Source organism: Leucopleurus acutus, assembly GCF_964270905.1.
Source record: "Leucopleurus acutus genome assembly, chromosome: 4".
NCBI classification, from domain to species: domain Eukaryota; kingdom Metazoa; phylum Chordata; class Mammalia; order Artiodactyla; family Delphinidae; genus Leucopleurus; species Leucopleurus acutus.
In genome coordinates, this window is record NC_139146.1 from 143571574 (window position 1) to 143596194 (window position 24621).

At 40.0% G+C, this 24621-nt stretch overlaps 1 protein-coding gene across 2 annotated transcripts in view; it reads left to right on the plus strand.

Annotated features, from left to right (window-relative positions):
• Positions 1-24621, plus strand: part of UNC5C (unc-5 netrin receptor C) — a gene marked incomplete at both ends in the record, with an annotated part of 393819 nt that overhangs the window by 301279 nt on the left and 67919 nt on the right. The gene's annotated exons all lie outside the window — the stretch shown is intronic.

A 24621-nucleotide genomic window follows, 5' to 3' on the forward strand; every position in this document is an offset into this window, starting at 1 on the left:
TGAGGTGAGATTGAATTGCTATAAACTTCCCTCTTAGAACTGATTTTGCTGCATCCAACAGGTTTTGGGTTGTCGTGTTTTTGTTGTCATTTGTCTCTAGGTATATTTGATTTCCTCTTTTATTTTTTTCAGTCATCTCTTGGTTATTTAGTAGCATATTGTTTAGCCTCCATGTGTTTGTTTCTTTTACAGGTTTTTTTTTTTTTTTCTTGTAGGTGATTTCTAATCTCATAGTGTTGTGGTCAGAAAAGATGCTTGATATGATTTCAATTTTGTTAAATTTTCCAAGGCTTGATTTGTGACCCAAGATGTGATCTATCTAGGAGAATTTCCATGTGCGCTTGAGAAGAAAAAGTATTCTGCTGCGTTTGGATGGAATGTCCTATAAATATCAATTGAATCCATCTTGTATAATGTGTCATTTAAAGCTTGTGTTTCCTTATTTATTTTCTGTGTGGATGATCTGTCCATTAGTGTAGGTGAGGTGTTAAAGTCCCCACTATTATTGTGTTACTGTCGATTTCCCTTTTTATGGCTGTTAGCATTTGCTCCTTGTATTGAGGTGCTCATATGTTGGGTGCATTAGTATTTATAATTGTTATATCTTCTTCTTGGATTGATCCTTGATCAGTATGTAGTGCCTTTTCTTATCTCTTGTAACAGTCTATGTTTTAAAGTCTATTTTATCTTATATGAGTTTTGCCACTCCAGCTTTCTTTAGATTTCCATTTTCATGGTATATCTTTTTCCATCCCCTCACTTTCAGTCTGTATGTGTTGCTAGGTCTGAAGTGGGTGTCCTGTAGTCAGCATATATATGGGTCTTGTTTTTGTATCCATTCAGCCAGTGTGTCTTTGGTTGGAGCATTTTATCCATTTACATTTAAGGTAGTTATCGATATGTATGTTCCTATCACCATTTTCTTAGTTGTTCTGGGTTTGTTTTTGTGGGTCTTTTTCCTCTCTTGTGTTACCCTCCTAGAGAAGTTTCCTTTAGCATTTGTTGTAAAGCTGGTTTGTTGGTGCTGAATTCTCTTAGCTTTTGCTTGTCTGTAAAGCTTTTGATTTCTCTTGTTTAATCTGAATGAAAACCTTGCTGGGTAGAGAAATCTTGGTTGTAGGTTTTTCGCTCTCATCACTTTAAATATATCCTGCCACTCCTTTCTGGCCTTCAGAGTATCTGCTGAAAAATCAGATGGTAACCTTATGGGGATTCCCTTGTATATTGTTGCTTTTCCCTTGCTGCTTTTAATATTTTTTCTTTGAATTTAAGTTTTGTTAGTTTGATTAATATGTGTCTTGGTGTGTCTCTGCTAGAATTTATCCTGTATGGGACTCTTTGCACTTCCTGGACTTGGGTGGCTATTTCCTTTCCTGTGTTAGTGAAGTTTTCAACTATAATCCTTCAAATATTTTCTCAGGCCCTTTCTCTTTCTCTTTTCTTCTGGGATCACTACAATTCATATGTTGGTTCGTTTAATGTTGTCCCAGAGGTCTGTGAGACTGTTCTCAGTTCTTTTCATTCTTTTTTCTCCATTGTTCTCCTCAACAGTTATTTCCACAATTCTTTCAACTCACTCATTTGTTTTCCTGCTTCAGTTATTCTGCTGTCGATTCCTTCTAGTGTATTTTTCATTTCAGTTATTGTGTTGTTCATCAATGTTTGTTCCTTAGTTCTTTTAGGTCCTTGTTAAACATTTCTTGTATTTTCTTGATCCGTGCCTCCATTCTGTTTGAGATTTTGGGTCATCTTTACTATCATTACTCTGAATTCTTTTTCAGGTAGGTTGCATATTTCCTCTTCATTTATTTGGTCTTGTAGGTTTCTGCCTTGCTCCTTCATCTGTAACATATTTTTTTGCCATCTCTTTTTAAATTTTTTTCCCTGATGGTTGGGTCTGTGTTCCTGTCTTACTGGTTGTTTGTCCTGAGGCATCCAGTACTGGAGTTTGCAGGCAGTTGGGTAGAGCCGGGTCTTGGTGCTGAAATGAGGATATCTGGGAGACCTCACACTGATTAATATTCCCTGTGGTCTGAGGTTCTCTGTTAGTCCAGTGGTTTGGACTCGGTGCTCCTACCACAGGAGCTCAGGCCCAACCACTGGACCAGCCACTTGGGGATTTCTCTCATCCCTTAGGTGTCTGAGGTCCCCCACCAGTGACTGGTAGGTGCCCTAGTTGTGAGGAGACACGAACTCCCCATCTTCCTACTCCGCCATCTTGAGTCCTCCTCCATACTTCTCTGTAATAAAAGTATGCGTATAAATTTTATTTCTTATGACCATAGAGATCTAAGTGTTAAATTTCTTTTGGATTAAGTTGTCAGTACATTTTTTATGATTGGCGCATGATTTGTCTAAAGAACTCAAATATATTGCAAATTTTGATAAATAATTATTTAGTGTAGAGACTGAATTTTTATTGGAATTTCATCTTTAAGTAGGAGCAATGAGATTGTCATCCTCCCTGTTTAGCTCATTTAGCCATGTTTGAATGTTACTTTCCACTGAAATGAGACTGGATAACATCAAGTTTATTTCTGTCATTATAATTGATTCAAATACTGAGATTCTTTTCATCCATAAATAAGTAAATAGGAATACATGGAGTTATATTGTAACAATGTCCGCCAACTTTTTGCACATTTTCTGAATTATACACCAAAAATCTTAGTGAACTATCATCAAAATTTATGTTCAGTGACCCACTGTCTGGCATATTAGGTCCTCGTTCAATTTTGATGAAAACAGAATTGTAGACCACTGATTTTTTTTTTTTTTTTCCTGGTACGTGGGCCTCTCACTGTTGGGGCCTCTCCCGTTGCGGAACACAGGCTCCAGACGCGCAGGCTCAGCGGCCATGGCTCACGGGCCCAGCCGCTCCGCGGCATGTGGGATCTTCCCAGACCGGGGCACGAACCCGTGTCCCCTGCATCAGCAGGCGGACTCTCAACCACTGCACCACCAGGGAAGCCCTAGGCCACTGATTTTTAAGAGGGTTTGTTTCGCTGTCATTATAGTCCCTTACTCTCTCAACTACCACGCTAATATTTCTAATTATTTCCTTGTTTGGCCGCCCTGGGGTTCTTTACACCCTCACTGTGCACCATGGTAAGATTGCGATACACAAGAGGTACCTTTATTTTGAAAAGTAGAGAGCAGCTTCTCAAGGCAGTTAGTTTTAGGATGCATATGGGTATTCAAGTTAGAAATATTAATTCCCTTAAATACTTTTTTGCTCATGTAACCCTCAGAAAATCTTGAATGCTGCTGGGTACTTGAATCCCAGTTTGAAATCCTCATACCTTCAAACTCTTCTTTATCTAAGTTGAAAATGGTTTTCCCTTAGTTGCTTATATTACTATGTTTTATAATATTTCATATGGTTGAAGATGTTATTTCTTCAGGTCATTTGCATGTGAAGAGGACCTTCTAATGGTGGAATTAAAAACCGGCTCCACTTAAATACATTTCAGGTCACTGCCAAAAATTCGGGGGACAGTTTTGGAGAGCAAGGAGGTTTTCCTGATACCTCTGAAGTACACCTAGTCCTAGTGTTAGCTCTGAAAGTAAGTCTCAGTTGGTCCTTGAAGACAGGCCAGGGTAGTGGTGATAACAGAGGGTGGATCCTCTGTCTCTTTCCAGTGGCTCTCACTGCCTCCTGGAAGAACATCAGCCAGAGGCTAGCCCGGGCCCATGTCCTGGAGTAGCGAAGGTGTTTTTTGGTGTCCCAGCTTCCTCCAGCCACCGTCACATGATCTGGAGCACACTCTGTCAGTGCTGAGGTCTGTGGCACTGTAGTTGCCTCCTCTGAGTTCTATGCTTAGTAGACAAAAAAGAGCCCAGAGCGCAAGTCAGTCCTTAATTCAGATCTATACTACTTTACAAGCTTTGTAAGCCTGTGCAAGTTCTTCTCTATGAGCATCATTTTTCTTACCTGAAAAATGGGTATATAAATACCTGCCTCACAGAGCTGTTGTGAGGAACAGAGGTTGTTATGTACACGAAGTACCCTGCTAGGTGCCTGAAGTGCCCCCAAAGTGCTGTTTTCCTCCTTTTCACTCAAGGCCAACATGCTCCATCCCTCTCACCCCTTTCTGTTCTCTAAATTACAGCACAGGGAAAATACTCTGCTTTTGAACTCTCCTTAAACCAGGTCACTATTAGCTTGCAGCGTGCTCAGGAGCTTCCTGGGTGAAATTCGAAACTGGCCCCCATAGGGGGAGGTCAGGAAGAGACCCAAGAAAGAGGTCACTCTAGATCGGTATGTGGCAGGTTTAATAAGCAAGGAAACTTACATACAAGGCTTGTCTTGGATGGCCCCAGTATGAGATCTCCACAACTGCACACCAGAATCTTAAAAATTAATATAGAGGCCTAAACTGGGTTCTGTCATGTATACCATCCAGATGGTCTCAACATCACATTACTGTCTCAAAGCTACATCCTCGGGCAGCTTCTAGTGTGAGAAAGGCAAGCGGAGCGTACATTCCAAGAATGGGAGGGGGTGAAGGACCTCCAGCAGCCCAGGTCCAGCTCGCAGGTCAAGCTGTGGGCCTGTCCTCTTGATTACCTCCCCCAACAGTCATGATTCGCATTAGAGACTAGAGGGTGCCCTTTCCACCTCCGGGTTGAATCCCTACTTGCCTCATTTGTTGACTTTTGCTATCCTTTTCCTTTGCCTTAGGAGACAAATCCAAACAATATTGCTATGATTTATGTCTGAGAGTGTTCTGCCTATGTTTTTTTCTAGTATTTTATGGGTGCCAGTCTTACATTTCGGTTTTTAATCCATTTTGAGTATATTTTTATATATAATGTAAGAAGATGTTCCAATTTGATTGCTTTACATCTAGCTGTACATTTTCCCCAGCACCACTTACTGAAGATATTGTCTTTACTCCATTGTATATTGTTGTCATAGATTAATTGACCATAGGTGTGTGCGTTTATTTGTAGGGTCTTTATTCTGTTCCATTTATCCATGTCTGTTTTTGTGCCATTCCCATACCAGGTTTTTTTTACATTTAAAAGAAAATTTTATTTTATATTGGAGTACAGTTGATTAACAATGTTGTGTTAGCTTCAGGTGTACAGCAAAGTGATTCAGTTGTACATATACATGTATCTACTCTATTTCAATTTTTTTTTCCCCCATTTAGGTTATTGCAGAGTATTGAGCAGAGTTCCCTGTGCAATACAGTAGATCCTTCTTGGTTATCTATTTTATATATAGCAGTATGTACATGTCAATCCCAAGCTCCCAGTCTATCCCTCCTCCCCACCCTTCCCCCCGGTAGCCATAAATTCATTCTCTAAGTCTGTGAGTCTGTTTCTGTTTTGTAAATAAGTTCATTTGTATCATTTTTTTTTAGATTCCACATATAAGTGATATCATATGATATTTTTCTTTCTCTGTTAGACTTACTTCAAGTAGGATGATAATCTCCAGGTCCTTCCATGTCGCTGCAAATGGCATTATTTCATTCTTTTTAATGGCCGAGTAATATTCCATTATATATATGTACATCTTCTTTATCCATTCATCTGTTGATGGACATTTAGGTTGCTTCCGTGTCTTGGCTATTGTAAACAGCACTGCAGTGAACATTGGAGTATCCTTTTGAACCATGTTTTTCTCCAGATATATGCCCAGGAGTGGAATTGCTGGATCATATGATAGCTCTTCTTTTAGTTTCTTAAGGAACCTCCATACTGTTCTCCATAATGTCTGTACCAGTTTACATTCCCCCAACAGTGGGAGGAGGATTCCCTTCTCTCCACACCCTCTCCAGCATATATTGTTTGCCCATTCTGTTTTGATTACTGTAGATTTGTTGTCTAGTCTGAAGTCAGGGGGCATGATACCTCCAGGTTTGTTCTTCTTTCTCAAGACTGCTTTGGCTCTTCAGAGCCTTTTGTGCCTCCATAAAACATTTAAGATTATTTGTTCTAGTTCTGTGACAAAATGTCATGGGTGTTTTGATTGGAATTGCATTAAATCTGTAGTTTGTCTTGGGTTGTATGGACATTTTAGCAATATTAATTCTTCCTTCCATGAACATGGGAAATCGTTCCATTTATTTGTATCATCTTCAGTTTCCTTCATCAGTGTCTTATATTTTTCAGAGTATAGGTCTTTCACCTTCTTGGTTAAATTTATTCCTATGTATTTTACTCTTTTCGATGTGATTTTAAATGGCATTGTTTTCTTGCTTTCTATTTCTGATAGTTAATTATTAGCATATACAAAAGCAAAAAAATTTTGTATATTATCTTGGATCCTGCAACTTTACTGATTTCATTTATCCTAATAGTTTTTTGGTGGAGACTTTAGGGTTTTCTATATATAGTATCATGTTATCCACAAATACTTCTTCCCCTCCAATTGGGATGCATTTCCTTTTTTGTGTCTCATTCCTGTGGCTAGGACTTGTAATACTGTGTTAAGTAGAAGTGTCAAGGGTGGGCATCCTTGTCTTGTTCCTAATTTTAGAGGAAAAGCTTTCAAGTTTTCACTGTTGAGCATGATGTTAGTTGTGGGTTTGTCATAAATGGTCTTTATTATACTGGGATATATTTCTTCCATACCAATTTTGATGATAGTTTTTATCATGAATGGATGTTGAAATTTGTGAAATGCTTTTTGTGTGTCTGTTGAGATGATCATGTGATTTTTATCCTTCCTCTTGCTAATGTGGTGTGTCACATTGATTTGCAGGTACTGAATCATCCTTACATCACTGGAATAAGTCCCTCTTCATCATGGTGTATGATTCTTTGTATATATTGTTGAATTCAGTTTGCTAATATTTTGTTGAGAATTTTTGCATCTATAATCTCAGAGGTATTGTAATTTCTTGTAGTGTCTTTGCCTGGTTTTGGTATTAGGGTCGTAGTGGCCTCATACAATGAATTTGGGAGTGTTTCCACCTCTTCAAATTTTTGGACTACTTTGAGAAGGGTAGGTATTAGCTCTTCTTTATATGTTTGGCAGAATTCCCCTATGAAGGCATCTGGTCCTGGACTTTTGTTTGCTGGGAGGTTTTTTTGTTTTGTTTTTACAAATTCAGTTTTACTGCTAGTGATTGATCTGTTCAGATTGTTTCTTCCTGGTTCAGTTTTGGAAGATTTTATATTTTTAGAAATTTATCTGTTACTTCTAGGTTGTCCAATGTGTTGACATATAACCATTTATAGTGTTCTTTTATGACTTTTTTTGTATCTCTGTTGTATTGGTTATTTCTCCTTTTCATTTCTTATTTTGTTTGGGTCCTCCCTCTCCTTCTTGATGAGCCTGGTTAAAGTTTTATCAGTTTTGTTTATCTTTTGGAAAAAACAGCTCTTGGTTTCATTGATCTTTTCTATCTTTTTTTAATCAATATTTAAAAAAATTTCCTCTTTAATCTTTATTATATCTTTCTGCTGACTTTGGGCTTTATTTGTTCTTTTTCTAATTCCTTAGATGGTAAATTAGGTTGTTTATTTGAGGTTTTTCTTGTTTTTTGAGGAAGGCCTTAATTATTATAAACTTCCTTTTTAGAACTGCGTTTGCTGCATCCTGTAGATTTTGGAAAGTTGTTTTGGTAAGTTTTGTTTTCATTTGTCTCAAGATATTTTCTGTTTTCCTCTGTGATTTATTCATTGACCCACTGGTTTTGTAGTAGCATTTTGTTTAGTCCCCACATTTTTGTGTTTTCCCATTGTAATTACTGTAGTTGATTTCTAGTTTCATATTGTTGTAGTCAGAAAAATGCTTGATATAATTTCTATCCTCTTAAATTTGGTGGGACTTGTTTTGTGGCCTAGAATGTGATCTTTCCTGGAGAATGTTCTGCATGCACTTGAAAACGTGTTATCTGCTGTTTTTGTATGGAATATCCCATAGATACCTATTAAGTCCACCTGATCTGTTGTGTCATTTAAGATGGCTGTTTCCTTATTGACTTTCTGTCTGGATGATCTGTCCATTGATATAAGTGGGGTGTTAAAGTTCCCTACAGTTACTGTTTTATTGTCAGTTTCTCCCTTTATGTTTGTTAATATTTGCTTTGTATATTTTCATGCTCCTGTCTTACATGCATATGTGATGATGAGTATAATATCCTCTTCTTGCATTGATCCCCTTTTCATTATACAGTGCCCTGTGACTTTTGTTATAGACTTTGGTTTAAAGTCTGTGTTGCCTGATATGAGTATTGCTGCCCCTGCTTTCTTGTTGTTTCCATTTGCATGAAATACCTTTTTCCATCCCCTCACTTTCAATCTGTGTGTGATTAGCTCTGAAGTGTCTTTTAAATAGCATATCAGTGGTTCTTGTTTTTTATATACAGTCAGCCACCCTACGTCTTTTGACTGGAGCCTTTGGTCCATTGACATTTAAAGTGATTATTGATAGGTATGTTCTTATTGCCATTTTGTTACTTCTTTTCTTTTTTTAATTTTTATTTTATATTGGAGTATAGTTGATTAACAACGTTCTGTTAGTTTCAGGTGTACAGAAAAGTGACTCTGTTATACAAATACATGTATCCACACTTATTTTAGATTCTTTCCCCATATAGGCCATTACAGAGTACTGAGTAGAGTTCCTTGTGCTATACACTAGGTATTTCTTAATTATCTGTTTTACATATAGTAATGTGTATGTGTCAATACCAGTCTTCCAATTTTTAGCGCCCCCCCCCGGTAGCCATAAGTTTATTTTCTACATCTGTAACTCTCTTTCGGTTTTGTAGATAAGTTCACTTGTAGTCTCTTTTTAGATTCCACATAAAAGCAGTATTATATGATATTTTTCTTTGTCTCACTTCACACAGTATGACAATCTCTAGTTCAAACCATGTTGCTGCAAATGGCATTATTTTGTTCTTTTTTATGGCTGAGTAATATTCCATGGTATATATGTACCACATCTTCTTTATCCACTCATCTCCCGATGGACATTTAGATTGCTTCCATGCCTTGGCTATTGTAAACAGTGCTGCAGTGAACATTGGGGTGCATGTATCCTTTCAAACCATGCTTTTTTCCAGATATATGCCCAGGAGTGGGATTGTTGGATCATATGATAGCTCTGTTTTTAGTTTCTTAAGGAACTTCCATACTGTTCTGCATGATGGCTGTACCAATTTACATTCCCATCAGCAGTGTAGGAGGATTCCCTTCTCTCCACACCCTTTCCAGCATATATTGTTTGTCCATACTGTTTTGATTACTCTAGTTTTGTTGTATAGTCTGAAGTCAGGGAGCATGACACCTTCAGGTTTGTTCTTTTTTCTCAAGATTGCTTTGGCTATTCGGAGCCTTTTGTGGTTCCATAAAACATTTAGGATTATTTGTTCTAGTTCATTCTGTGTGTTGTCTTTTTGTTTTGTTTATGTTTTTCTTTGCTGTACAAAAGGTTGTCAGTTTAATTAGGTCCCATTTGTTTATTGTTGGTTTTATTTCCATTGCTCCAGGAGATGTACCTAAAAAGATCTTTCTGTGATTTATGTCAGAGAGTGTTGTGCGTATGTTTTCCTCTAAGGGTTTTTTTAGTATCCAGTCTTACATTTAGGTCTTTAATCCATTTTGAGTTTATTTTTATGTATGGTGTTTAAGAGTTTTCTAATTTCCTTTTTTGTTACATGCAGGTGTCCAGTTTTCCCAGCATCATTTGTTGAAGAGTATGTCTTTCCTCCATTATATAGTTTTGCCTCCTTTGTCATAGATTAATTGAGCATACGTGCATGGGTTTATTTCTGGGCTTTCTATTCTGTTCCATTGATCTATATTTCTGTTTTTGTGTTAGTACCATTACTATTTTGATGACTGTAACTTTGTAGTATATATAGTCTGAAGTCAGGGAGCCTGATTCCTCCAGCTCCATTTTTCTTTCTCAAGATTGCTTTGGCTATTTGGGGTCTTTTGTGTCTTCATCCGAGTTTTAAGATTTTTTTTTTGTTCTAGTTCTGTGAAGAATGTCATTGGTAAGTTGATAGGGATTGCATTAAATCTCTAGATTGCCTTGGGCAGTATAATCATTTTGACAATATTGATTCTTCCAATCCAAGAACATGGTATATCTTTCCATTTTTTTGTGTTGTCTTCGATTTCTTTCATCAGTCTCCTATAGTTTTCAGAATACAGGTTGTCTCATGAGGTAAGTTGATTCCTAAGTATTTTATTCTTTTTGATGTGATGGTAAATGGGGTAGTTTCTTGAATTTCTCTTTCTGATCTTTCATTGTTAGTGTATAGAAATGCAACAGATTTCTGTGTATTAATTTTGTAACCTGCAACTTTACCAAATTCATTGATGATCTCTAGTAGTTTTCTGGTAGCATCTTTAGGATTTTTATGTGTAGTATTATGTCATCTGCAAACAGTGAGTTTTTTTTCTTTTCTAGTTTGGATTCCTTTTATTTCTTATTCTTTTCTGATTTCTGTGGCTAGAACGTCCAATACTATGTTGAATAAAAGTGGCAAGAGTGGGCATCCTTGTTTTGTTCTTGATCTTAGAGGAAATGCTTTTACGTTTTCACCATTGAGTATGATGTTAGCTGTAGGTTTGTCATATATAGCCTTTATTATGTTGAGGTATGTTCTCTCTGTGCCCACTTTCTAGACAGTTTTTATCATAAATGGGTGTTGGGTTTTGTCAAAAGCCTTTTCTTCTATGAGATGATCATATGGTTTTCATTCTTCAGTTTGTTGATGTGTTGTGTCACATTGATTGATTTGGGGATAATGAAAACTCCTTGCACCCCTGGAATAAATTCCACTTGATCATGGTGTATGATCCTTTTAAAGTATTGTTGGATTTGGATTGCTAGTATTTTGTTGAGGATTTTTGTGTCTATGTTGATCAGTGATATTGGCTTGTAATTTTCTTTTGTGTGTGTGATATCTTTGTCTGGTTTTGGTATCAGGGTGATTGTAGGCTCATAGAATGAGTTTGGGAGTGTTCCTTTGTCTGCGATTTTTTGGAATAGTTTCAGAAGGATAGGTGTTAACTCTTCTCAAAATGTTTGATAGAATTCACCTGTGAAGCTATCTGGTCCTGGACTTTTGTTTGTTGGAAGTTTTTAAATCACAGTTTCAATTTCAGTTTTTGTCATATGTCTGTTTGTATTTTCTGTTTATTCCTGGTTCAGTCTTGGGAGATTGTACCTATCTAAGAATTTGTCCATTTCTTCTAATTTGTCCATTTAATTGGCATATAGTTGCTTGTGGTAGTCTCTTATGATCCTTTGTATTTCTGTGGTGTCCGTTGTAGCTTCTCTGTTTTCATTTCTAATTTTATTGATCTGAGTCCTCTTCCTTTTTTTCTTGATGAGTTTGGGTAAAGGTTTTTCAATTTTGTTTATCTTTTCAAAGAAGCAGTTTTTAGATTCATTGATCTTTTCTGTTGTTTTCTTCATTTCTATTTCTATTTATTTCTGCTCTGATTTTTATGCTTTCATTCCTTCTACTAACTTTGAGTTTTGTTTGTTCTTCTTTCTCTAGTTGCTTTAGGTGTAAGGATAGGTTCTTTATTTGTGATTTTTCTTGTTTCCTGAAGTAAAATTGTATTGCTATAAACTTCTCTCTTAGAACAGCTTTTGCCGTGTCCCATAGATTTTGGATCATTGTGCTTTCGTTTTCATTTGTCTCTAGGTATTTTTTGATTTCCTCTTTGATTTCTTCAGTGATCCATTGGTTGTTCGGTAGCATATTTTGTAGTCTCCATGTGTTTGTGTGCTTTACAGTTTCTTTTTTTCTTGTAGGTGATTTCTAATCTCATAGTGTTGTGCTTGGAAAAGATGCTTGGTATGATTTCAATTATCTTAAATTTACCGAGGCTCACTTCATGGCCCAGCATGTGATCATCCTGGAGGATGTTCCATGTACTTGAGAAGAATGTATATTCTGCTGCTTTTGGATGGGATGCTCTATAAATATCACTTAAGTCTATCTGGTCTAATGTGTCATTTAAGGCCTATGTTTTCTTATTGATTTTCTGTCTGAATGGTCTATCCATTGATTAAAGTGGGGTGTTAAAGTCTCAGCTATTACTGTGTTTCTTTCAATTTCTTCTTTTATGGCTGTTTGTATTTGCCTTATATATTGAGGTGCTCCTATGTTGGGTGCATATATGTTTACAATTGCTACATCTTCTTGGATTGATCCCTTGATTATTATGTAGTGTCTTTCTTTATCTCTTGTAACAGTCTTTATTTTGTAGTCTATTTTGTGATATGAGTATTTCTGCTCCAGCTTTCTTCTGATTTCCATTTGCATGGTATATCTTTTCCCATCCCCTCATTTTCAGTCTGTATGTGTCCCTAGGTCTGAAGTGGGTCTCTTGTAGACATAATGTATATGGGTCTTATTTTTGTATCCATTCAGCCAATCTATGTCTTTTGGTTGGAGCATTTAATCCATTGATATTTGAGGTAGTTATTGATATGTATGTTCTTATTGCCATTTTGTTAATTGTTTTGGATTTGTTTTTGTAAGTTTTTTTTCTTTCCTTCCTCTTTTGTTCTCTTCTCTTGTGATTTGATGACTGACTTTAGTGTTGTGTTTGGATTACTTTTTCTTTTGTGTGTGTGTATCTATTGTAGATTTTTGGTTTGTGGTTACCATGAGGTTATGATTTAGCAGTGTGTATATAAATAAGATTGTTTTAAGTTGCTCTTCTTTTCATTTCAAATGCATTTCCAGTATCCTGCATTTGTGCCCTCTTCCTCACAGTTGCTGGTTTTGATATCATATTTGTGTGTGGATGATTTCCTACCTTTACTGTTTGTCTTTACTGGTGAGCTTTTCCATTTGTAATTTTCTTGTTTCTAGATGGGGCCTTTTCTATTCCTCCTAGAGAAGTTCCTTTAGCATTTGTTGCAGAGCTGGTCTGGTGGTGCTGAATTCTCTTAGTTTTTGCTTGTCTGTAAAGTTTTTGATTTCTCTGTCGAATCTGAATGAGAGCCTTGATAGGTAGAGTATTCTTGGTTGTAGGTTCTTCCCTTTCATCACTTTAAATATATCATGCCATTCCTTTCTGGCCTGCACATTTCTAGTGAGAAATCAGCTGATAACCTTATGGAAGTTCCTTTGTATGTTATTTGTTGCTTTTAATTTTTTTCTTTGTCTTTATTTTTTTATCAATTTGATTACTGTGTGTCTCGGTGTGTTCCTCCTTGGGAGGAACCCTGTCTTGGATTTATCCTACTGGTGACTCTGTGCTTCCTGGGCTTTGGTGATTGTTTCCTTTCCCATGTTAGGGAAGATTTCAGGTTATTATCTCTTCATATATTTTCTTAGGTCCTTTCTCTCTCTCTTCTCCTTATGGGACCCCCATATTTGAATGTTGGTGCATTTATTTTTGTCCCAGAGGTCTCTTAGATTGTCATCATTTCTTTTCATTCTTTTTTCTTTATTCTGTTCTGTGGCAGTGATTTCTACTCTTCTGTCTTCCAGCTCACTTATCCTTCCTCAGTTATTTTGCTGTTGATTCCTTCCAGTGCATTTTTCATTTCAGTTATTGTATAGTTCACCTATGTTGGTCCCTTAGTTCTTCTAGGTCTTTGTTAGACATTTCTTGTATCTTCCTGATCTCTGTATCCATTCTTTTTCTGAGATCTTGGATCACCTTAACTATTGTTACTCTGAATTCTTTTTCAGGTAGATTGCCTATCTCCACTTCACTTAGTTGTTCTTCTGGGGTTTTATCTTGTTCCTTCATCTGGCACATAATCCTCTGCTATCTCATTTTGTCTAACTTTCTGTGATTGTGGTTTCCGTGCCACAGGCTACATGGTTGTAGTTGTTCTTGCTTCTTCTGTCTGCCCTCTGGTGAATAAGGCTGTCCAAGAGGCTTGTGCAGGTTTCCTGGTGGGAAGGACTGTTTCCTCCCCAGTTGTGGGTGGAGCTGGGTCTCGTCCCTCTGGTGTGTTGGGCCATGTTGAGGGGTGAGGGGTGTGTTTAGGGGACATCTGTGTGCTCAGGAAGACTCTAAGCAGTCCACCTGCTGATAGGTGGGAATGTGTTCCCAGCCTTTCAGCCATTTGGCCTGAGGCATCCCAGCACTGGAGCCCACATGCTGTTGAGTGGGGTCAGGTCCTGGCAAGAAAATGGCAGCCTCCAGGAGGGCTCATGCCAATGAGTACATCCCAGAACTACTTCTACCTGTGTCTTTGTCCCCTCAGTGAGCCATAGTCGCCCCCCATGTCCACAGGAGACCCTCCAATACTAGCAGGTAGGTCTGGCCCAGTCTCATATGAGGTCACTACTGTTTACCCTGAGTCCTGGTGCACACAAGACCTTATTTGCGGCCTCCAATAGTGGAGTTTCTGTTTCCCCCAGTCCTGTGGAATTTCTGTGATGAAACCCTGGTAACCTCAAAGCCAGATTCTCTGGGGACTCCTCTTCCTGTTACCAGACCCCAAGGCTGGGGAACCTGACGTGGAGCTCAGAACTTTTACTCCTGTGGGAGAATATCTGTGGTATAATTATCTTCCAGTTTGTTGGTCACCCACTCAGTAGGTATCGGATTTGATTTTATCACAATTGTGCCCCTCCTACTGTCTTGTGGCTTCTTCTTTGTCTTTGGATGTAGGGCACCATTTTTGGTAGGTTCCAGCATTTTTTTGTCAATGGTTTTTCAGCAGTTAGTTGTAATTTTGGTGTTTTTGTAAGAAGAGGGGAGCTCATGTCCTTCTACTCCACTGTTTTGTCTCTGTACCCTTGTTACTTCTTTTCTGGTTGTTTTTGTAGTTCTTCTCTGTTCTTCTCTTTTAGTTTCTTCTCTTGTGGTTTGATGATTTTCTTTATTGGTATGCTGGTGTTCCTTTCTCTGGCTCTTGTGTATTTGTTGTAGGTTTTGATTTGTGGTAACCATGTGGTCCATATATGTTGACCTATAACTATATCTATTTGTTTTAAAATAGTAGTCATTTAAGTTCAAAACCGTTCCGAAATAGCTACATTTTTTTATTCCTCTCCCTCACATGTCATGTTTTTGATGTCATATTTTACATCTTTGTGTTTGTCTGTTCAGTGTCTGTTGTAGTTATACTTGATTTAAAATTTTTTTTTTCTTTTAGTCTTCGTACTAGCTTATTTAAGTAGTTGATCTATAGCCTTTACTATATATTTGCCTTTACTCGTGGGATTTTTCTTTTCCTTTAGATTCTTACTAATTTTTGTAGTCTTTTCACTGACCCTTTAACATTTCTTTTAGGGTAGGTTTAGCACTGATGAACTCCTTAGTTCTTGCTTTCTGAGAAGTTCTTTACCTCTCCTTCAATTCTGAATTATAATCTTGTTGGATAGTGTATCCTAAGTTGGAGATTTTTCTCTTTCAGCGCTTTAAATATATCATGCCACACCCTTTTGGCCTGCAATGTTTCTGCAGGAAAATCAGCTAATAGCCTTGTGGAGGTTCCCTCGTATATGATTCATTTTTTTTTCTTGCTGCCTTTCAAACTCTCTTCAGTTAACTCTTGCCATTTTAATTATGACATGTCTTGGTGTGGGTCTGTTTGGGTTTGTCTGTATCTGAATATCTGTTTCCTTCTTCAGGTTCAGGAAGTGTTTAGCAATAATTTCCTCAAATGCATTTTCAGTCCTTTTCTCTCTCGCCTCACCTTCTGGGCCCCCTATAATTCTCGTATTGGTACACTTGTTGTCTCAAAGGTCTGTTAAATTACTTTCATTAAAAAAATTTTTTTTCTGTTCTGGTTGGGTGATTTCCATTCTATCTTCTCGATCACTTATGCATTCTTATGTATCACTTAGTCTGCTGTTAATTCCTTGTGGTGTGTTTTTCATTTCAGTTATTGTATTCTTATGTTCTGACTGGTTTTTTATTTTCTAGTTCTTTGTTAAAATTCTCATTGTGTTCACCTGTTATTTTCCCTAATTCAGTTAGCATTCCCATTACCAATCTTGGAACTCTTTATCTGATAAATTACTTGTTTCATTGCTTGCTTTTCCAGGGTTTTTCTCTTATTCTTTCATTTGAAACAAATTTCTCTGTCTTCTCATTTTGCTTAACTTTCTCTGTCTCTATGGTATTAGGTGAAACAATTTCCTATTCTGGTTTTGAAGTAGTGTTCTTGTATGGGAGCATCCCTATACAGTATGTGTGTGCCCAGTGGCTTTGGTGGAAGAGCTGCATCTGACATGATTATGACTCACATCTTCCCTGAGGGTATGGCAGCTTTCGCCTTTGTAGGAGGTGGAGCTGAGATGGAGATGCTAGAGCCAAAGCCAAGTGTGAGCTGGGGTTTCTCCTCTGCTCAGTGGCCAACACCACCCTATTAGGGGCAGAGGCAGGTCCCAAGTTGCTGGAGCAGAAACCTCGAGGGTCAGTTCTCAGCTGGTTCCATTTCCTCTAAGTGTCTGCTCTCTCCGCTCCCAGCACCTGCACCCTCACCCCATCGGGGAGCAGTGCTGGAGCAAGAGAAGTGGGTACTTGGTGTGGTTGGGGCACAGGCTGTGATGGCTCCAGCCCCATGCAGGGTCCGGGACCACTCCCCACGCACTGCCTCCGCAGGCACCGGCAACGGCTGCCCTCGCCCCATGCGGATGCGTTCTGGGTCCCAGTCCGCTCTGTCTTTCACAGCTGTGCGCTCCCCTCGGCCACTGCGGCACTCCTCCTAGCATGGAGCTGTGCTGTGGAGCAGGAGGGTCCAGAGCAGGTGCTTGGCTCAGGCTCCGGCATGTGCTGGGGCAGTCACGGGACACTGGCCAAGGCCCCGGAAGTTTCAACCCGCTTCTTCTGCCTTGTTCTGGGAGTAAGGAAGCATCTGCACAGTCTTCACAAGCAGAGTTTAGGTTCCTTACAGCCCTCCTGTTTGTCCCACTTGTTTTCAAACCAGCTAAGGGGACTTGTCTTCCCACTGTTGGACCCTAGGGCTGGGGCACCCAATATGTGGCTTGAACTGCCCACTCCCTAGGGCAGATCTTTCTCCTTGTAATCTCCCTTTTTCTCTATGTCCCCTTCCAGGGGCACAGGTCCTGACCCGATCGTGCGTCTCTTCCCTTCTTACTCGATTCTGTGAGGGTCTTTCTTATAGCCTTGGTGGTACAAGAGTCTTTCTGCCAGTCTCCAATTTGTTTTCAGTGAGAATTGCTCCACATGTAGATATGTTTTTGATGTGTTCATGGGGGGAGGTGAACGCCACATCCTCCTACTCCACCATTTTTTTTTTTTTTTTTTTTGGCGGTACGCGGGCCTCTCACTGCTGTGGCCTCTCCCATTGCGGAGCACAGGCTCCGGACACGCAGGCTCAGTGGCCATGGCTCATGGGCCCAGAAGCTCCGCGGCACGTGGGATCTTCCTGGACCGGGGCATGAACCCATGTCCCCTGCATCAGCAGGCGGACTCTCAACCACTGCGCCACCAGGGAAGCCCCCTACTCCACCATTTTGATCCCTCCTTTCCTTTTTGTTTTTAGATGAATGCCACTTCTCTGTTTTTTTGTAGAGTTGTTTGTCCCAGCTCCTTTAGAATATTCCTTTTTTTTTTTTTTTTTTTTGCGGTACGCGGGCCTCTCACTGTGTGGCCTCTCCCGTTGCGGAGCACAGGCTCAGCGGCCATGGCTCACGGGCCCAGCCGCTCCGCGGCATGTGGGATCTTCCCGGACCGGGGCACGAACCCGCGTCCCCCACATCGGCAGGTGGACTCTCAACCACTGCGCCACCAGGGAAGCCCCCTTTAGAATATTCTTAATGTAATACTAATAATGATTTAAGAATATTGACTATATGCCAATCACTAAGTAATTTGTGTATTAACTCATTTGATCCTCAAAAACCTTATGGAATCAATGTTATAATTATCCTCATGTTATAAATGAGGACTCTGGGGCACATAGAAGAAAAGAGAGGCACAGAAATGGGTTTTGAACCCAGGCAGTCTGGCCTGAGAGCAGCCCTCTCATCTGGTACTGGAGGAACTGCTTCTTACGGTAAGATTGTCAGTGGCACACAATGGGATAATCAGTACCAAACAGCAACCAAATATGCACACAGGATGTCCTAACATTTCCTCATAATTATTCTTATTACCTGTTAACACTTGAGTTAATTACTTCAAATATGCTCCAAATTATTGAAAAGACCGCAGTTACTGAGCCACAAGGACAGAAGCAGTGCTTTGCCTCACTGCAACCCTGACAAGTTATGGTTTATGGGCGAAGCCTTTTATTGTTTTCTGAACTTCAACCTATTTTTCTCTCTTTTTGAATGTTTTATACATAGCTAAAAATAACTTCTAACTCAGAAAGACTTCTCCCTTGTATAAATCAGATGGTTTGCTAAATGGGAGGGGTGAGAAGCAGCCAAGTCTCAGGGTGAAGTCAACAAGAAGCACTGAAATGAACAAAATACGAACAGAATTCAGAGGCCGGACCCGAGTACTGACTCCTGATTAACCAAGATTAGCTTACAAATAAGTAGCATTGCAAAAGTATAATTAAATACTTAAATACTCAATACAATTAATTTCTAGCACTACCAAAGACACTGTATTGTTTCTTGGGATTTTACATGCAGTTCATGTAAGGAGACTCACTGTAAAATTACTTCAAATGGAAGAGTGTCACTTTATTTGATGGTGTTGAGTGCTGGAGATTCTGCATGAAAAGGATATATATTTTTAATAAAAGAATATATCCGTAAGGCTTTTATATTGATATATCTTGCTGATTCAGACAACCCTTTACACGATAAACAGAATTATTCTCACACTTTGTTTTCCCTCCCATACATCCTCTCCTGAGTTTTTAATTAACCAAAATGGGAATAAATGTTGTTTTATCCTTTTAATCAATATCTGTGTTCTGTTCTTAGTGCTGTGATCTAAGAGAAGCAGAAGTAATGAGGGTTTTATTGTTGTTACTTTTGTATTTCAGAACTTTAGAGGAAAAAAAATCCCCCTTTTCATGGAAATAACTGGAGTATTTTGAGCAATTTAGCTATTGTAGAGAATCATGTTGTACTATCTGGATTCCTTGTAAGATCAGCCAAATCAACTCATCATTATCCTTTCAGCCCTTAAATCTTGTCTGCCTCCTTTATCCCTGATCTACACACAGGTCCCCAAGCCAGAAACGAGATGGGTTTGTCTTGCACCCTCCTTTCCACATACAGGCAACTCTTCTGCCATATCCCTTGCCCCTTCAAATTACTTTCTGTATCCATCCTTTTCTCCCCAGTCCCCTTGGTCCTTCCTTAATTCAGTCTTCATGGTCTTTCACCAGGACTACGACTGTAGCCTTTTTAACTGCTTTCCAGCTTCCACTGTGCCTCCCTAGTAATCCACACTGCCCCCTAAAATAGTCATTCTTAAAGCAAAGCATCGTAATGCCTGTTCTCTTTAAACCCTTCAGTGGATCACAGCATGGGAGTCCCTCAGTGATTTCCTGAAAGCAACTTCTCCATCCTTGTTCAGCTTGCCCTGGCTGTGCAGCTAAGACCACTGTCCAGTGCTCAGACTTCCCAAGAGGGTTCAAGCCTGTGTGAAGCACCTGCTGCTTCCTCTTCCTGAAATATCCTCTTCATCCTTCATCCCACGCTTTCCTTTGCCTTCCCAACAAGCTTAACTCCATCCCTGAGAAACTGGTTCAAATGTCCTCTCCTCACATAATTTGAACCCCGATATGCTTCCATCCTTGCACATGTCTGTTGTTCCTGTCACATTGTAATTACTAGTTTATAGGTTTGTCTTCTTACGTAGCGAATGCTACATAAGCATAAGGGAAGCACTTATCTGATTTTTCCCTTTATCGCGCAACACTTGACACATAGTACATAGTACTGTGCATAGTACATAGTACGTACTCAGTGTTTGCGGAATGGAATTGAAATGACAAGGTGCATCTTTGTTTATTGAAATTGAAAGTTCTTGGGAAGCTGTGTTACAGTCTCAGGTTTACTCTGATCACCTAGATTCTGTGCTTACTAGATGAAATTCCGCAATAATTACTCAAACACCTTAAAATTCTGAAGCAGACCTACAGGTATAATGTGGGCTAGAGAGAGTTCCATTTTCAAAGAATCCTTAGTTACGACATGTTGGCCACTGGACACTTCAGACTCATACTTATAAATGGCAGTGAAACACTGGAGGTCCCCTAGCATCATTCCACGGGCCCTCTTCTATGTCATGATTTCTCCAATGAGTCCACTTGGAGGCCAGGCCAGCTCTGTAGGATTTGACCCTAGGCAGTGGAGACTTGTGTTTTTAATCTCCAGCAGAACTTAGCTAGAAGGGATGTTTAAAATTGCTCTCACCATATATATTCATTATTAAATTTGACAGTTAAAGCACCAACTTTATGGAGATCTAAAAATACGTATAACAGACTTGACCCTACTACATGTATTGTTTTGTCCTTACATTTAGCAAATACTAATTAAGCACCTACTCTCTGCCGATTCCAGGCCACGGGACTATAACAGTGATCAAAAAATAGACCCAAATCCGTGGAGCTTACATTCTGGTAGAGGAGACAACTAACAAGTAACATACAGACTATATGAGATGAAGAAAATAAAAGAGAGTGAGGGATTGCAAGCATACTCAGAGGGAGATGTTGCAGTTTTAAAGGTTGATTAGGAAGTGACTCACTGAGAAGGTGACGTCTGAGTAAAGACCTGAAGGAGAGAAGAGAGCAGACTTATTGGGGGAAAGATTATTCCAGGCAGGTGCACCAGCAGACTCAACATCCCCAAGGCAAGAGCACCCGTGATGTGTGTAAGAACCAGCAAAGGAGTCAGCATCTAAAAAGATGAGAGAAAGGGCGAGAGTAAACTAGGTGATCTCAGAGAGGTCAGGGTTCCTGGTGATGCAGGACCTTGTGGGTCCTTGTAAGGATTTGGGGGTTGACACTGAGCAACATAGGGGGCCACTGGAGGGTTGGAGATGAGGTATAGCATGATCTGACTTAGGGTTTAAGGATCACTCTACTGTGTTGAGAATAGATGTTAGGACCAAGGGGAAAAGTAAAGATATAGACAGAAAGTTGTCGCAGTAATCCAGGAGAGAAATGATGGTGATCTGCTCGGGGAAGGGAGTGGTGCTGAGGGGACAAGAAGTGGTTAGATTATGATATGCTGCTCTGACATCAAATCAGCAAAGGGGAGAGGAAGAGAGTAGTCAAGGCCAAGCCTGAGGTTTCTGTCTAAGTTACTAGAAGGATGGAGTTGGCCTTGACTGAGACGGGTAAGGTGGTGGGAGGGACAGCTTTGGAGGGTGGTTCGGGGGATCGTTATCAGACAACCCAGTGGAGTTGCAAGGAGGCAGTCGGATTAATGAGTCTGAAGTTCAAGGACGGGGTCTAGACTGGAGATAAATTTAGGAGTCATCCGCATGAGACTGGATGAGCTCACCAAGAAAGTGCATATGGATGGGAAATAGAAAAAAGAAGAGGTCCAAGGACAGAGCTACCCAGGAAGAACAGACCTAAACCCCAAGGAAGCTGTGGGGGAATGGGAGGAGATGGGACAAAAACTAAGAAAGTGCCCTGTCTGGAGAAAGCAGGAAAGGAGGAGGGAGAAACCGATGGGGTCAAATGCTGCTGCTGAGTCAAGTTAAGTCAAGTGCTAAAACCTCGCCAGTCCATCTAACAAAGTAAAAGTGACTGGTACCTTGGAAAGAGAGCAGTTCTGACATTGGAGGTCAGTGTGAATTAGAGTGGACTCAGTAGAGATGAAGAGGACAGGAACTGGAGAGAATGTACAAACAAGTATTCCAAGGTGTCTTTTAAGGTGAGCAAAGGAACGTGGGGGTGACTAAAGGCAGAAATGAGTGGGGAGGGATTTTCTTTTAAGTTGTGTAAAGTAACCACGTGTCTGTATGCTGGTGGAAAGGATTCTGTGTAGTGGGAAATTCATGATGTAAGAGAGGAGAATTCCTGGGGCTTGCCCTTGAATAAGAGAACAGGATTGGGATGCAGACTACAAGTGAGAGGTGACACGTAGGAGCAGAGAGCTGCCCTAGTAACAGGAGGGAGGGTGCAGAACAGTGGTGGTAGGTGGATAGTGGGAGCTTTGGGAGATGTCTGGTGATGGTCAGTTTTCTCCGTGACATGGAAATCTTGGTCATTGGCCGAAAGTGAGGATAGCAGGGGAGGTAGTGTTTAAGCAGAGAGGAGAAGGTGTGAAATAGCTGTCTAGGAGTGTGCAACAGTGAACAGACGTTGGAAATACCGTACCATCTTTTGGCAGAATTTAGGGCCCACTTGAGTTCTGTCATCATGAACGTAAGATTACACCATGCAACATGGCTTTGCACAGCCACGTTTCACTGCAAGGATGCGAAGGTAGAGCAGACAATGTGGATCAAGGAGGCCACTTACTGAATCCCCAGTCCTCGTGGTACATTGGGTGTGGGAAATCAGACATCCCCACTTAAGAGGACTCTAGAAGAAACAGCAGCATCATGAAAGAGCTAGGATTTAGTTAGAGAAAAGCGAAGAAAACAATCTGAACAGAGGTTGAAATTTTGGAAGATGTTGGTGCCGTGTTCCAAGGTAGTGAGGAAGGGTTTCAAGAGTTCTGGAGGGTGGGTGATGGAGATGTGCTGAGCAAGATGGTGATTCTAGCGCAGGAGGTGAGTGATGACCTGTGGTCCAGACCTGAGCTTCTCCTGGAGATCAGGTCTCAAAACAGGACTTGGTGACAAGACTGGGAGTTCTGGGGCATAGGGAACTGGGAGGGGGGCATCTTGCTAAAAGCCCGAGTCCTTGGGCCCTTTCTTCATTCCTATAGCTCTTTTCTCTCTGTAGATGTCATTGTTTCTTCAAACAAAGACATACAGGCAAGCCCAGTGTAGAGAATAAATCGAAGCAGAGTTTCCCTGGGTGAAAGCCAGAATCAGGGGAGGAGGGCCATGTCCCTCACAGGGTCAGGGTTACTGCCTCAGCATTTCTAGGGGTCCTCGTATCTCAGGTCATAATCACTGCTCCGATGTTGATGAGAGACACCTGAGGAAAATAACAGAGTCACGTATGAGAAAGTAGAGATCATATATACCCAGTAATCACGCAAGTCTTTTTAAATGTTTTGCCAGCAGTGCAGAATCCTTTTTTTCTTCCACATACTAAACTTTTCAAATAAACAGGTGGTTTGCAGTATCCCTTGGGATCTCTTTGTGTCATTTACGATCAGTATAGCATTACTGTTGTTAAGTATTGTGTACATAGAAGAAACCATAGTTTCGAACAGTCCTGACTTAGATCAGGTTCTCCAGAAGTAAACCACGAGGCAGAGGTTTGAATGCAAATGGTTTGTTATAGAAGTGCTGCCAGGAGAGTCCTGTAACTGGGTGGAGCAAGCAGGAGAGAAAAGAAGGAGCCCAGAAAGTATACATTTGGAAGATGTCTCAAGGAGGTAGCTCTGGAGAGTAACAACTCAGGTTCCAACCTGATTGGACACAGGGCTTGTTTCCATACCTGTGAGGTCACAGCAAAGGAGAAGGTGGTGGTCGGGGGAGCTGTGAACCCCTAGGTACTTCGAAGCAAAACATCTAGGAGCCTGAGGGCCATCCTTCAAAGCAAAGTAGAAGGTATGGGTCCTTGAAAGAAAATTGCGCATGCCCACGCGTGTGCCCCCCCACCCCCACACACACACGGGATCTAAGAACAAATCAGGGGAGCCCCAGGACCTTCTGTAAGTGGAAAGCTTTCTTTCGAACGGCAAAGATAATCTGTGTAAAGATGAGCTTCAGAAGATATTAACGTCAGCTTTCAATTATCATCAGGCAGTTTTCTAATAGTCTGAATCTTGCTCCCTTTCCTCTTGCACTTGTAGCAAGATCATATGACCGCACATGTAGGGCCGAAGTTTGAGAAAATCCAGGTCAAGTGAGTGTGCGTCTCTCATCCAATATATCCAAGCACAGGACTGAATGTGCTGTCTTTATTGAAAACAAAATGCATGTTTTAAAACTCCACTATTTTAGATGGATTTCACGCTTTCCCACTTCCATTAGTGTAAATATCAACACTGTTTAGCTATTTCAAAATTTACGTCTTTACAAATAGTTACTCTTATCTACATCCTCATATGTTTATTTTAAGATGATTGTATTTTATTTTTCCCTTTAAATTTTGTCCTCTCTTCTAAGGATTAGGGAATCATTGTTTTAGAGTCCCTGTGTTAGATGTAATTTAGAGCTCTGTAACGTCCCGCCCACTGACAGATTTAGAGATTAATTTCCAGACCTCTTGTGGTGCAAGGGAAGCTCCTTAAGATTTTGAAAATGGCAATACTATTGACTCCCTACCACTAAAGGTTACTTGTATGGGTATCCACACTAATGTAAAAGGAAAGTTTAAGTGTGGTAAATATCAATGTTGTTTTGCTTTATGGAAAAACCTGTGCATAGGGGAAAAAAGGTAATTTATGGAACAAGAAATAGTTTATCCTTCATAAGGACATCTTATACAGATATATTTCCCTCCTTTCATTCTGTAAGGCTAACATTGCTGTTGCTAAACTGATATTTGCACAGGAAAAATAGTTCAGTAGTTTTGAACAGTCATGTCTTAGGTCAGGTTCTCCAGAAGCAAACCGTATGCCAAAGATTTGATGCTCGAGATAGACAAGAAGAGAAATTTGACTATGACTTACATGCTATTTAGATTATAAT